General features: G+C 37.8%; 1 long non-coding RNA gene across 1 annotated transcript in view; it reads left to right on the top strand.

The window, feature by feature from the left end:
• The first annotated feature begins 3,670 nt into the window (after window positions 1-3,670).
• The window catches only part of LOC125183641 (uncharacterized), a 92,096-nt gene continuing 79,650 nt past the window's right edge, over window positions 3,671-16,116 (top strand). The window contains exons 1-2 of the long non-coding RNA XR_010830626.1: window positions 3,671-4,165; window positions 9,028-9,189. This is a non-coding gene — a long non-coding RNA (uncharacterized lncRNA). The remainder of the gene's footprint in view (window positions 4,166-9,027; window positions 9,190-16,116) is intronic.

Genomic DNA, 16,116 nt, shown 5'->3' with positions numbered 1-16,116 from the left:
GGATGTCTCATACCATAAGGCATCATGCTGAACAATAAAAGCTGGGACAGAAGAGGGAAGAGAAGAGAATATTCAGAATAATGTTGTTTTTCTTCCCAAGAAACTGTTATGTGTGACAAACACTGCTTTCCTGGCAAAGGACTAATATCTGCTTGCTGATAGGAAGAAGTGAGTGAATTCCTTGTTCTGCTTTGCTTGTACACACAGCTTTTGCTTTACCTAGTAAACCATCTTTATCTCAACCCCTGAGTCCTTGCACTTTTACCTTTCTGATTCTCTCCCCCATCCTGCCAGTGACAGGGAGTGACTGAGCATCTGGGTGATGCTGAACTGCCTACCAGGGTTAAACCACAACGGACCCAGACTGGACATTGTATTCAGAAGTGGTATCACAGATGCCAAACAGAAGAGAAGTATCACTTCCCTGAAACCGCAGACTACACTCTTGCTAATGCAGGGTAGGATGGGCCACCCATGTTGCATGGCCTCACTGCTGATCCAGGCTCAGACTTGATGACAGGGATCCCCAGGCCTTATGCTTCAGGACTACTTTCCAGAAAGTCTTCCCCCAGCTTGTACAGGTGCATGAGGTTATTCCACTCCAGGTGCGGGGCTTGACACATGCCTATGATGAATTTCATGGAGTCATGCCTGCTCTCCTCTCCAAAGTTGCATGGGCCCTCTGAATGGCAGCCCAGCCCTCCAGCACTTCAACCAGTCTCTGCAATTAGTTAGCATCCTCAACGTTGCTGAAAATCAGCTTTGATTTGATATGTCTGAGGTCTGTAGACCAGAGGTCAAACCAGGACTAAACTCTAGGTCTCTGATGCCCATGAATTGAAAGTGAAGTTGGTGCAGAAAGATCCCTATCAGGACTGATGAAGTATACCCATGTCAAAAGAGAATCTTGCTTGGTGCAGAAGGCATTTTATGCTGGATCAAATTTTAATCTTTATGACAAATAAAGATAGTGGAATATATTTCCAAAGAGGATGCCTTTCCACTCTCCAGTGTTATATGAAGGTAATATTGGGATTTCTTGCTAGGAATCATTCCTCCTCTGCCCTACAAAAATGTCAACTTCCTGAACAGAAAAAAGTTATTCTCCTTCCCTGACTAAAGCAATGTAAGTATAACACAAAAAACATAATTGAATCAAGTGAATGGGTAGTTCTACTTGATATTCTGCATTTCAAAATGAGATATCTTTTAGATTTTATTTGCTTATAAGAAATAATCTTTTCTTCTTGCCTGAAAAAAAAAAAAAAGTTGGCTCCTTTTTCAACCTAAAATGAATTTTTACAGACTGTATATAACACCTTGAAAGTAAGGTGTTAATGGAAGTACTGACTGACCTTTAACAACCAGAACAAATGGCTTATCTGTAACAATCAGATTTAAAAGCTCCTCAGGTACATGTGCAGGTGCTTGATTTTTGATGTGTGCTTATTAGACAGAAATGGAATAGATGTAAATGGTTTGGACTAACTTTTACTAGTAGAATTTTTGTTTTAATTGATATCCACAATAACAATGTGTTTAACCATCCAGTGTTTTGAATCGGTTGTAAGAACCATCTTCCAAAGGATGTAGACTTAGTAATGACTTTTTATTGTTACTACGTGGCTGTCTTTCACTTTAATGCCCCTCTGTATCCTGATTCTCTTCTCCTGCTTATCAATTTCATCAGTTTGAGAAAAGAATTAAAAATTTTATTAACAAGAAATGAAAAAAAAGATCTAAGAAAACTCTCTGATTTCAAGATTCAAGATTCAGATCCAGTATAAGAATTCCCCCAGGATCAGAAATATTTAGTCTTGGGGGTTGTAAGATTTTATTATTATTATTTTTATTTTTTGGTGGTGGGAGTTCATTTGGAGGACTGTGTAATTCTTTTGTTTGTGTAATTGAACATATCTGTAATTTATCCATAGGTTAAATAGGTTTCTGGTCATTCTTAAATAGAATGACTCTTAAAAGTTTTGGATTATATAGGCTTGTGGATCAACATCACAGCATCTAGCTTACACCTGGATGGCTCTGGGAAGAGGATTAAGATGAGCTAGCTGACGAAGGATAGTAATCTTGAGCTATCCATAGATGTCAACCACTTCTTCTGGGCCAGGTCCTACACTCTCCTCATTGACTGCCAAAGGGAGTAATAACTAATAGAGAAACGGGGATTTATTATGGTGTCATTCATCTGGCTTCCATATCAGCATGTATCTTGCATTAGATGTATACTTTAGGACGAAATGAATTACAAACTAAAAATGGCAATTGCTTCCAATAACTATAAAGGGAATTTAAATTATTAGCTCCTAAATAGATGTCTGTAATGCATCTGTGTTTTATCAGGTAAATTTCAAATATTGCCTTAGGTGCCTAAAAGCTTTATACAATATAGACTTTAGATTTATTTAGATTTAACTCAAAGTAAATAGCCAGATTTTCAAACGGACTTCAATGCATCAAAACAGAGTTAGATTCCCATTATTACGTTCAAGCATTGAATTAAAGATGAATTATTACCTAACTTTCTGAGATACACTTGAAAGTAATGTCAGCATCTGACTGCATTTCTAGGCAATTGAATACATTTGAAAATTGAACCCTACATCTTCAGTTTACCTCAGAAAGCAAAATGTCTCTGATAAAATAAATAAATCAAATTTCTAGAATTTCCCTTTATTTTCATTTCAGTATTTCATGTACCACCTATCACTAAGGCACAATTAAAGGGACATAAAGATCACAACTGTATGCAGAAATGTACTTGATTCCATTCTTTATGCAACTGACAACAGAACAAAATTAGGTAGTAAAAATCCTTCCTTACTTTCAGTCACTTTCACAGCCTAGTACCAAGGTTTTGTGTTGTACAGAGGGACAGGACAAGAATTCTGTACTATGTTGGAGTAACCCAAGTTTCAGTGTCAGATCTGGTCTTCATTTAGGGTTCAAAATATAACGTAACTCATTTGCTGTCAGTGACTTTTTGTCACTGACATCAATAATTTCAATAATACCCTCTGGTAAATTTCAATTAGGTATTTATTAAAACAAATATATTAAGTTGAGGTGTTGAGATATTGTACTGAGACAGATCTGATTTCTGCAAAATCCATTAAACTACTTAAATCATTATGTGTAATTATTAAATATAATTGTTATAATAGAGACTGGCCCACTTGGCTAGAAGACTCCTAAGAATGACTTACTATAAAATAACTTTAAATTACATGACCTGGTCTCTCAAAATGCAGAAATGAGGAATTTTCTATTTCCTAAGCTAAATATCCTTTCTTTAACTCTGTAATAAGCATTCAGATAAATTACTCTTACATAGTTCTAATCATTTGTCTCTGAGGTGTGTGGGAGATGACTTCTGGCTTTCCAATTAGAATTACTTTGCACTCTGAAATACTTTTCAAAACTAAGTTTTTAATTAATTATTATTTTTAATTTTTCCTCTATTCGAATTATATTTAATGTTATTTAAATTATTTTTAATGTACGAAAAGGTCTATATAACCAGGCTGGCACCTGAAACCTTCTGCAATACACAGTGGCAGTGCTTCTTTAAAGGAAATATAAGTGGTTATTTCTTGGTTTAAAAGATAAGCAAAAGCAATATTAAAATGGCAGAATTAATGGTAGGATTCCTGGCAGCAGGTACAATTTGTTGGGATTGCAGATATTACAGTAATTTCAAAGCTGGGCCTAAATTTACTTTGCTTTATACTGAGTGAACACAAAGAGCTCCTTACTTTGATCCTTCTAAGATGTTTCTGTTCTTTTGGCTTGGAAATTTTCTAGTGTCCTGGTTCCAGTTAGGACAGAGTTAATTTTCCTCATAGTAGCTGGTAGGGTGCTATGTTTTGGATTAGGATGAGAAGAGCGCTGATAACATGCTGATGTTTTAATTGTTGCAGAGCAGTGTTTACACCAGGCCAAGGACTTTTCGGCTTCTCGCTCTGTCCTGCCAGCGAGCAGGCTGGGGGTGCAGCAGGAGCTGGGAGGGGACAGACCCAGGACAGCTGACCCAAACTGGCCAAAGGGGTATTCCATACCATCTGACGTCATGCTAAACAATATATAGGGGTGGCTGGCCGGGGTGGGGGGCCGGCTGCTCGGGGATAGGCTGGGCATCGGTCAGCGGGTGGTGAGCAATTGCATTGTGCATCTCTTGTTTTCTTACACATTATTATTATTAATACTATTATCATTATCACTATTATTATTATTATTGTTATTATTATATTCCTGTCTTAATAAACTGTCTTTAGCTCAACTCACAGGCTTCACTTTCCCGTTTCTCTCCCCCATCCCAGAGAGGGAGGGGGAAGGGTGAGCGAACGGCTGTGTGGTGTTTAGCTGCCAGCCGGGTTAAACCACAACATCTAGACAGCTCATTTTTGTATTGTGAAGAATAAAGCCAAACAAATTAGGAAAGCCAAAAGAAAAGCATAGAATAGCTGGTCTGGTTTTGAGACTTTATATATAAATATATATATATATGTTTCTTCCCCTTGCTCTTTTCCTGAACCTGTCCTGGAAGCGTCTTCATAAGCTCTGAACTAGCTTGAACTTTGATGAGAACTTTTAATCTTTTGTAGCATTTTCATCAGACAAGTCCCCCAGTAAAAGCAGAGCCACTTGAGACTTGTGAGTGGGTTCTTCTGAAAACGATTATCTTGACATGGCCTAATGAATAGCCAGTGAAGCTTAGAATAGACTTTTCCTCCTGCATCATCACAGTAATTGGACTGTGGTCATGGTCATACTGCAAATCTTTGAGTACAGGGCAAATGTGATTGCTGAAAGCTCTGAATCAGAAATGCTTTGGGTTTTGCTTGGCAATACTTGATTTTATACCTCCTGGGTTCTAGGGGTTTTGAAATGGAAGCTTGTTCACATTCCACTAGAGAAAGGAAGATATTCCAAGAAATTCTACCTTGTCTTCGAAACATATGGAAGAAAAATAGCACATAGTGTTCTCCATGTTATTTTATTTTCCCTCAATGTTCTTTACCTTAATAAAGGAAAACTTTTGTTTCATTGCTTTTTTTTCCACCTAAAATGAAGAAGATGCAAATTCAGACTATCAAATGGTACTTATAATGAAGCTACAAAGTCAGTTTTATCAAGGCAATTTAATTACAATAAGATGTCTCTCACCTATATATGAGGATCTACTTTCCATAACAATCAAGGGGAGTTTTTGCTTAAGGCAAAACAGATTGAAATTCCTTTAGAAAAAAAGAATTAGGATTAGAAGTTTTTTTTCCACCAGAGGCTTAAGAATAAAAAGAGAATTTATTAAGTTAGAAAATTTGAAAGAAACATTTTAACAATTAGTTAATAATGTATTATTAATAGGTTCATATGGGATGGGGTTATCCAGCAGATTTAGATACTGGTCTCCTATGTAAGTGCCCTGACTATTTGTCTGGCTACTCCCACTCTTCCTCTTCTGCTCTCCCTCGTAGTTTTACACTGCTCTGGATTTGAGAAAAATTTCATTTTCAATCCTGAAAGTTTTATTCTTATTCATAGTCATTCTCTGAGTATGAATGCTTTATCAGAATCATACCAGGTACACATCGAATATTGTAAAGACATAATCTTTAAGTCCAACCATCAACCTGACCTAACAAGTGCCATCTCTAAACAATGTCCCTTAGCACCACATCCACACATCTCTTAAATGCCTCCAGGAATGGAGACTCCACCACTTCCCTGGGCAGCCCATTCCAATGGCTGACCACCCTCTCCATGAAGAAATTCTTCCTAACGTCCAATACAAACCTATATAAAACTTCCCTAGAACAATGTGAGACCATTTCCTCCTGTACTGTCACTTGAGAAAAGAGAACAACACCCACCTTGTTACAACTTCCTTTCAAGTATTTGTAAAGAGCAGTGAGGTCTTCCCTCAGCCTCCTCTTCGTAGACTAAACAACCCCAACTCCCTCAGCTGTTTCTCATAACACTTGTTTTCTAGTTCGTTCACCTGGTTTGTCGCTCTTCTCTGCATATAGTCAGGCAACTCAGTAACCTTCTTGTAATGAGGGGCCCAAAACTAAACACAGTTCTTGATATGAGGTCTCACCAGTGCCATATACAAGGGGACAATCACATCTCTAGTCCAGCTGGCCACACTATTTCTAATGCAGGCCAGGATGCCTTTGGCCTTCTTAGACACCCGGGCACGCTGCTGGCTCATGTTCAACCTGCTGTCAACCAGCACCCCCAGGTGCTGGTTATCAGCAACACCATCAGACTAGGGACTCTACTGACTTGTTTATAAGCCTTATTTTCAAACTAATAACAGTATTCTTGGTGCAAAAAGAGAGTTGCAGCAAATTTATAACATTTATAACAATTTACAAATAACCAGTCCCTGTCATAACTACATGAAAAAGAAAATTTAATTTTTGAAAATACTCTCTGAAAGTCCTGTAGTTCTCAACAGGGTGCTTGCTAGATGATAGTTACAGATTCTGGAGCAAGGACATTCAACAGCTGAGCCTAGGGTAGAAAAGAAATTGAAAATAATGCTAGATAGGGTTGAATATACCAGGGTAATACATTGTACTGTGTGGTGTAATGTAAAAGATCATCTTGACATGCAAACAGAAAGGATTAAAAAGTATGTGGAAAGTTATATTCCTAGAAAGAGAAATGAAGGGCAGATCGCAAAATCAATGAAGTCATGCTATTGGAACATGTGAATTATTGATTCTGATTTAAAATGTACACAGGAATTCCTCTGAAAGTTTGATAAATATAATCCTGAAAAGTTGTGGGCAGATTATGAATACTAGCCACTGTGAAGGTCACGAACAGGAGCTTTTAGGTCAACAGAAATATTAGGCTCAAGCTGTCTGTCTTAATAACCTAACATATCCTGCTAACCATAGACTATTCATAAGTGGTTTGCAATATGCAAAGGTTTAGTGCTGTATGCACAGATATTTTAAGACCATTTGAACTATTAAGCAGTACATGATTTACTCTTTGCACAAGGCAGAATTTCTCATCCTAGGCTCTAAGCAACTTACCCTGGTTTCCTAACTTAACCACAAGGTCATCTTTTCTCTTGACCACAAAATTATTTTTCCGGTCTCATATGGGTATTTCAGGTCTTGTTCAATTATGGCTTAGATGCATGCTCACTGAAGTAAGCAGCTGGAGCAGTTTGATATTTTAGTTCCCATCAACCAGAGAATAACACCTCATTGACTCTGGCAGGAGAAACGAAGTATGAACCTTCATCAAACATTTCAGTAAAAAAAAAAAACAGAACTTAGTTTAAGCTAAGGTTCTGTGACCTTTAGTTTATGCTACCAGTTTTTGCACTGAAGCAGTTGAAGTTTGTTCAGACACTGCAACCTACAGCCAAAAGAAGTGGTCTACAGTGGGGAAAAAATCTTGCTACAGCCATTAGTGAAACAAACGCATGCCTACGCCCTATACCAGGTCACACACCCCTGCACATATATATGTGGGTTGTAGGCAGTCCAAATAAGTGACTGTTTTTCTTTCCTCTCCTCCCCTCTGGGCACAGAGAAGCAGCTTGCATTCAGCTCTTCCTGGTTGATCCAATGGAAGAAAGAAAGGATGTGAAGACTTGCCACTGTCTGCCATGGCCTGTAGATGTGGTGGAAACTGTTCATATCTTCTCCTAACACATTTCCCAAGCCATAGAGCAAACTAGGGCGCACAGTGTAGGTTCTGTGTGTCAGTCATAGAATCCAGCCATAATAGTTGCAATGCTTTCCACGCATAAATGTCGCCAGAGTAAAATATTAATGTGTGTTACTGTGAATGATCCAGAAATGTCATCCTGTAAGCTAAGAAAGTGGCTTCTCAGTTGCTTCCTGGCCATCTGCAACATTGGAACAATTGCTGTGCTACATAATACAGATGAAGTGTGCCTTTGTGATCTCTAACTCTAGGTTTTCTCAGCCGTGGAACAAATCTCGCAGAGTGCATTGCTGCCACAGAAATATTGCTGTGAAATGTCCTTTATTCCATAGCCATTAATGATGTAATATGATCTTTAAAAAAAACTGTTATGTTGTCTATGACTTCTCAAATTGAAAGCTTTTTCTTGGGTGTGTTTATTCCCTATGGTGCTACCATTTTCAGCCTGAGAAATTATGTAAATTCAGAATTTGTTAAAGGATTCTTCAGATATTTCAAAAGCACTTGATTTTAAAAACTGATGTTACCCAGCTCCTGAAAATGGATCTCCTTTGAGGTGACCCAGGTTGGAATACAAAATCACAGATCACTGCTGGTATTTTTGTCTCAGTCTAACCGTAGATGTACTGCTCAAAGCCAGTTACCAAAGAGGTCGAAGCCAACCTTCTTTCATGTGATGGAGGAGGTGTGGGAATGAAAGAGTCTTGCTGTTCCTGTGTAATAATGAAACAAGGGCTTCTGGCTATAACAGCCTTCATATGTGTGAAATGCCGAGTCATCTGTTAAAACACATACTGTTGCATAAAATTTGAGTTTAAAGTTGGCTTTTTCCTTAGAAATGGTGAATAGCCTCTGACTTGCCAATTGTTATTGAAGTTCCCACCCAGAAGTCCTTCTGTCTTGCATAGCAAGGACTGAAGAGGGGGACTGTAATCATACTCCCTTCTTCAGAGCAGTAAGTGGTGGGTGAAACAGAAGGAGAGAAAGAAGAGAGGGCAGTGTAGACCAGCTGTAGTTTTAGGTTGACCTTCATGGTATAGAAACGTATACTGTAGAGCATCTGGAAAATTGTCTGTGGATGGGTGTCCAAGCCAAAACAAAGTTATGTCCTATTCTTTGGACCCCATACACTCAAGCAAATCACTCAGCCACAGCATCCATTCCTTTCTTTCTGAAGGTGATGCCTTCCCTCACAGCGGCTCTGCGCTTGCCACTGGGCATTCCAGCCCTTCATCACATGCATAGTGAATAATCTCCTTCACAGTTCGGATGTGCACTTCTCACTCTTTCTCTTTTCTTTGCTTTGTCCCACAGGTTAGAAATCCCAAAAGAAGGCATGGGACGTTCCGAGACTGTTTGGTTTAGAAAGCAGCTGACATCATGTTTCCTTGTGCAAGAGAAAAAGTTTTCACAGCACATAGGTGTTGTTCCTATGATTATCTTCAGGAAGATTCTCTGCAGAAGTGAGGAAGAAAGGTAGTTTTTTAGAAAACTAAAGCTGGTCAGGCATTTTACAAAAGAACTTGGGAGTCTTTTTCTGTGCATCAGCAAAAGGCCAAGAGAAATCAGGAAGTTTCAAAATCTGCCTCATTTCCTGCCAGCTCACCTTCCTTGCTGTATGTCATCCATGTGGCTAGCTGACAGGGAGCCAAGAGCCTGGTAGCACTGCCTGTTCAGCAGGGGGGCTCTCAGATCTGCACCAGCCTAGGCTGGGAAATAATGACCATTCTCCTCTCTGTTTATAAATAAATAAATAAGTAATCAATCGATCTAGTTTATCTTGCTTTTACAGGATTTAAATTCCCTTTCCTGATAAACTATTGTCTAATCTGCATATACATTTTTAGATATGCTGAAATAAAAAGTAATCTCCTATTTTCACCTATCTCCTTTTCCCAAAAGCTACCTCTTCCTCCACATATTTATCCTTTATCAAAGGTGGGACAGCATATCTGTCTTCTTTTTTTCCCTTCTCCTCAGTGCCAGTGCCAGCAAGTGCAAGATCCCCTCCACCCCTCAGATTCTCAGCAGGCAGTTGCACGAAGCATTAGGTGCACACACGTACTGTGCCCGTGACGTGCATTCAAAGTATTTTTAGAATTTAGTTAATAGGGACTCAGATAAAGCAGTTGCATTCCTGTGCTTATTTAGTTACAGGAAAAAATGGGGTCAATTCCATTTTCAGAGTGCTAAAGGCTTGAAGACTTTGTTTGTATAAAGTCTCCTTATTTTACACCAAAAAGGTAGCAAGTTATTTTCAGTTATGTTGACTATTTATATCTGTTTATTTCATTAGTAGTGTTAGCATAGCTTTGTGAACAGTGTGGGTTCATCACTTGGATATAAAGATTGAGTTCAAATTCTTTTTAAAATATATTAATATTCTAGAGATAAATCAAATCAAAGAAAATTCCTCTTACAAACTATCTGGTTTTGGTAGCTTGTGCTTCAAAAACTTCTTGAAAAGAAGAATATATAATGCTAAAATATTCAAACAAAAATGGTACAAGAGCTGAAAACATCCAGACATTAATCCACAATTGTTGTGTACCTTAAACAGTCCTCAGGTTACTCAGGCTACCTTGTCTCCAAGATACCTACTCCTCTTGATAAAATAATGTGTGACCAGATGCCCTGCCAAGTGCATATATTTTAATAATAAATAAACAAGTTCCCAGTAGCTCTCTTGCAGTCGGTGAGGGAACTAATTTCCAGCTGCTTGTTTTCTTCTAACAGATGAATAAATACATTCCCAGTACTATAATACCTTCAGCAAGAAAATGATTGTGCAGTAACTCAAGGCCAAGATACGCTCATCCTGCTGTTGTTTATCTGAAAGCAGGTGGGTTATTGCCCAGGTACGTCTCAAAAATTTTATAAGATCTTATAGGTGAGGGATATAATCCAAGAAAAATATCTCTCATGGGAAACTGTAATTGGGATTTTCCCTTTTGAATTATAATACAAGTAATATGAGGGTGAGCAATTTAATGGGACTGAGTTGGAAACAGAAAATGAAATCCAGTGTATTAAGCTCACAGAAAATAGAAAAGACTTTAAAGGACAGAGTTCTGCAACAAAATTTTTTCTTGTCATCTCAAAGGGCATCATACTTCCTCAAAATAAACTTTCTGTTTATTAATAGTACTGTTCTTTGTGGTTTGGACCTTTACCTTTGCCAGTTTTCCAAACTGCATTGATATGTTTACTCCTTAATAGTTCTATAATCAGTCCTTACATGCTCTCTGATTACTACAGCAGTATTAGGCTTCATTTTCTCAACAAAATACAAAGAATGTAATCTCTCATCTTTACAGAAATTCTGTGTATAGTGTGCTCTCCTCTCTGCATTTGATAATAGAGCTGTGCAAATGTACATAGAATCATAGAACGGTCTGAGCTGAAAGGGATTTTAAAGATCATCCGATTCCAACCCCCCTGCCATGGGCAGGGACACCTTCCACTAGACCACGTTACTCAAAGCCCTGTCCAACCTAGCCTTGAACATCTCCAGGGATGGGACATCCACAGCTTCTCTGGGCAACCTGAGAACATTGCAGACTTTATAGTGTTCCTCTTATAATGCAATTCCCTAGATTTACAGTTTGTTCTTCAGTGGCATAGCTGAGACCTGATGTGGGTAGACAAATGTACAAGTCCTTCCAGTACTGCAGCTGATAACACAGCATACGTAATTCTGTTGTACCTGAATAAAAACTTTGCTGAAATCACAAAGCTGTGGCAATGGGGTATCCTTTGGTCTTCACTTGGCCATGATCCAGGCATTTCTTGCAAAGCTCTTTTCTGTGACTGCAGTTTCATTCAGTGAGAGGTGAAGGAACATGGTCATGCTGGACTCGGGAAAGTAAAATGAAGTTTCTTAGCTGCTTATCTAGAGATCTGGGTTACTGATTTTTTCTTATTATGCCTACAATGTGTGACAGCCACAAGTGAAAACCCCCTGCTAAACAAGCGTTATCAAGCTCTGGTGAGTCACATTTTCTTCTCACATATTGAGTGGGAGAGTACGCCTGATGGAAAGTGCTGCGTTCATGCTGGGGACTATCAAGCATGGCCAGACTGAGGGACAGAACATGGAAAATAATCATTCACCAAACAGCAGACTGCTAGAGACTTTCTAAATAATGTTGTTGCCACTAACCCTCCTTAGACAAAATTTCTTCCAGTCATTTCTTTTTGTCTTATTGTGACTTCCTTTTTGTATCTTTCCTACTATTTCACAGAATTACTGTTACCCTCCAGCCAGTCACTCATTACAACTAGGTTAAATGTTTCTGACCAAGACTTTGCGAAATCTGTCTTAATGTGTCTTAAAATACCTAAAGTGGATTCATCCTACTTTTAATGGTCAGGTATCTAATTTTAAGTAGTTGATGAGAAACAAGAAGCACTGGATGGCAATATGTCTCATCCTAAAGCTTCTGTCTGTAAATTATTGGGAATAATAACCTTTGAGAGTACCTATCTCTGTCCTTCGACCACAGAGGGAGACAAGGTGAATAGTTTAGGCTTAAGCAGTTAATTGATAGATGTGTGAAGTTAAGTAAAATCTCACTTGTGGTGTTTGCATCAAGACTATCTAGTTTTTTAGGCCAATGTCTGCAAAATAAGCACCTGCCCTTAACATAATGAGTCAGATAGCCTTAATATAGGAATGAGGAAGCTAGTCATCCTATATATAGATGTGTATATAGGCATACTGTGAAAAATCAACACTTCTGAAGAATGATTCATTAGGCTGTGTTTTCCTGCCTCCATTAATCGTAGGCCTTAAATGCTTTTGTAGACTTGCTCAGTGCATATTGATCAAGGAGCTGCCTTGAGATAGGCACTGTGAAAATCTAGATGCTGCTGTCCAGATCTACATTCCTAAACCTTCTTTTGAAGCAGTTTCACAAAAGGAAAAGAGAGCTCTAAGTTCTTTTTCAGCTTGAGCAGGTTTAAACACAGATCTAATGTCATAACCCTGTAACTGTTGCTCAAAAATGACAAAAGAGTGTCCTTCATCAGTAGGCCAAGCACTCTTTTGTCCATTTGCTTTCTCTCCTGGCTGGAAAATGGCACTCTGCAAGAGAAAGGTTAACAGTTGTGCAGCCCCAGTCTTCCCCATAGACTACTCATTCAGGACAATAGACTTTAGAAATATTGTGACCCAAGAGGTATATATTGGTTGCTTTGTTAAGATTTGGTAAGTGATTAAAAACACTCACTGCCATCTGGTCTGAATTTGGCCTATAGGTCTTATGTTCTTAGAAAAAAAATGACATGAAACATATGACAGACTCTTCAAACTGTGTTTTTTTCTACTTCAAATGGATAATTTACAAGAATCTTTCTTTAGTGTTCTTATGCCACCTCACAGTTCTTAAAATTATAGTGATAAATAAAAATGAATGAAGAAATCTGTTCTGATAAGTTCTTAGGGACAGATCACAGTGGCAGGAAATCAGTACTTCAGAAGATTTGGCCCGTAACAAAATTAAATATCTGATTCTTAATTCTGCTTTGTTTTTCCTGTTTGATATTAGAGGAACAGGTAAATAGGTAAGTAAAAGCCATTCACATATTTTATATGCCAGCAAAATGGACTGCAATACAGCATTACATAAATAAGTTTAAAACTAGACTTCCAGAATCATGGGAATAGGATACCACATAGTGGATCCATTATCAGACAGACTTACCTTGGGACGAGCATAGATGACAATTAACATGTTCAGCATTACTAGAATATGCAAATTGTGCTAGCCTTACGAAAAATGAGAACCTTTCAAAATATCTGAGTGGCATATCACCTTCCTATAACTTGTTGTGATACATGCAAATGTGTCTTTCATTTGGCAGGCTAATGAATGGCATCAGTTTCTCCCTAAATAATTTGATGATCTTGAACATGACAATTCACCTGCCACAGTGTGACTATAAAGCAAACAAGGTCAGGATGGAAATTATGAATCATTGGTTCCATCATTTGCAAGCCGACTCAAGTTGAAAACCAAATGCATTTAGCATTGACTCAGACTGGAGCTTCCTGACTCAGTGTGTGTACATGCAGCGAAAGGAAATCCTATTTAAAAGTAAACCTTCTAAAATGCAGATTAGTCTCAGCAAGATTTCCTGTGACAGAAAGATGGAAGTAGCTCTCTCAATTTTATTTTTACACTTATTTGTGGAAAGATTAGGGTGCCTTTCAGTGAAGGATAAAAAGTGATTTCAGGTTTAAACAACTGAATTGTTCATTGAGCTTCGTTGTTGTTGTTGTGGTTTCTTTTTTCATGTTTAGGGTAGGTAAATGGAAAGTGTGTCTCATTTTAACATGACAAAAGGGGGTGTCATTTTGAAGTACCTCTTCACATTCAAGGAACAAAATGTTAAGTATGTTTCTTCATTATCTACTAAAAATAAATATAACAGAGCACTTTTTACCAGACGGTGTTCCTCTTACTGAAAGATGCCTATAGATGATGAGATCAAACTCTAATATGTTTTAGATAAATCCTTTGACCTCCTTCTCACTCCTTTTAGAATGATAGTATGTATGTATATGTCAACCTTATCCACAAGAAAAAAATAATAATATAAAAACCTGTGGTAAAATATATGGGTCTTATCTGGCATATCATGTACTAGTAGGAAGGATATTATTGTAGAACTGCACAATATATTTTCAACAGTGTCATGAATTTTCCCAGGTGTTGCAAGTATTTGCATTCACCAGAAGCTCTTTATGAGTGAGCAGTCTTTTCCAGATAAATAAGCATATTTATAGTTGTAGGATCTAGGTTGGAATTCATAGCTGTCTGGTGAATCTGGATCTCCAGGGTTGTCAGCGCAACCCAGTAAGCATAAAAGCCTTTGACATATTCAGGTGCTTTTCTGAAGAGGGGACTTCTTAAATCACTAGAACTGTTCTGTATGTACATAATCTTATTACAGTTAATAGATAAATATGGCCAATATTTCCCATTACATTAAAAATCTAAATTTTATTGCCTTTCAGTAAAATATAGACACTAACAAACCTGAATGTCTTTTGAAACAGCTTTTCTCTGTCCTGAATTATTTGGGGTAAGATTCATCTCTCCTTACTTTAGCCACACGCAAGTCAAACAAAACATCTGAGACAGTTGTGTAGTTTCCCTTTATCATCTATAGGGAGAGACAGGCAATTTCCAAAGAGCAATGCTTCCCTCTTGTTTTAGATATCTATTTTAAGATGAGCTAAATCACACTCTAGAGGTGCTTGTCGCTCTCCACTGATGATAAAAAGAGCCTAGAGAATTCACTTAGATGCCTAACTATTAGATCACAAAAGATACTAAGACAAGTAAGACACTCTCTTAGACACTCAGGAACACTACCTTTATATTTTAAGCTCTTTTTCCTTACTACCAAATGATGCCATTTTAAAGAAACATCCAAATAAAATAAACTAGATGTTGAATAGACATGTAGATGGCTGTTGTTCATCTACAAAAACAATCAAATGAAAAGCCACCACTACCACCACCACCAACAAAACAACTCTAAGTCTTTAGAGTTCTTGAGTTTGGAAAGATAATGGTTTTGATCCAGTGCAATGCAGCTACCTCAAAATAATATGTTCATAGGAAGTATTGAGAAATCCAGCATTAAAAGACAGTAGAAATTGTTAATGTTTTTGTTCAATTCACTGAGGAGACAATTATGATCATGTTTTCACAAAAGATGAACTCGGCCTGGAGCAGACTTAGAGAAGGACTGTCAGGAGTAGTAAGGGAGTAGAGGGTCTGTCTGACAGGATGCTCAAGAGTTCGGCTTCTTTAGTGTAAGAAAAGAAAAGTTGAGAGGGAATGTATTTGCTATATAGGGGCAAGCAGAGATTCAGAAGAGCTATTTTAAGCTAAAGAACAATGCTGGCATTACAGAAGCCTAATATAAGCTGTTCATGAATAAATTGTTCTGGAAATTAAAACAGTCGGAACAATAATGTTTTAAAACAGCCTTCCAGTCAAAATAGAGGCAGAAACTTTAGCTGTTTTTCAGACAAAATCCAGTGCTTTGATGCATGGGACAATAAGACATGGAGCCTTGAACACCAGAGGAACAGACTCCATGTCCCAGCACAGACAACTCTCCAGAAGTTAGTGGTATCAAATCCTGCAGACAGTTCCAAGAATAAGAATATAACCAGAAGATCTTTCCTAGGCATCTGTTTCCACTGGAGGCCTTCAGTCTATACCACAAGACAAAAATATGATAAAGAGAAATATTATTAACCATCCAACTTATTTTTCTTATTGAATCAAAAAACTTATGTTAAACCCCAAAAGCATTACAAAATTAAAATTATTTCCTAACTAGCAAAGAAGTGAGATTCTGAAAGGATGCTGCTTAATTTCT

Source organism: Anser cygnoides, chromosome 3 (genome assembly GCF_040182565.1).
Source record: "Anser cygnoides isolate HZ-2024a breed goose chromosome 3, Taihu_goose_T2T_genome, whole genome shotgun sequence".
In the NCBI taxonomy this organism is placed as follows: domain Eukaryota; kingdom Metazoa; phylum Chordata; class Aves; order Anseriformes; family Anatidae; genus Anser; species Anser cygnoides.
The sequence above is the reverse complement of the archived record's forward strand: the minus strand, read 5'-3'. Positions and strand labels throughout refer to the sequence as shown.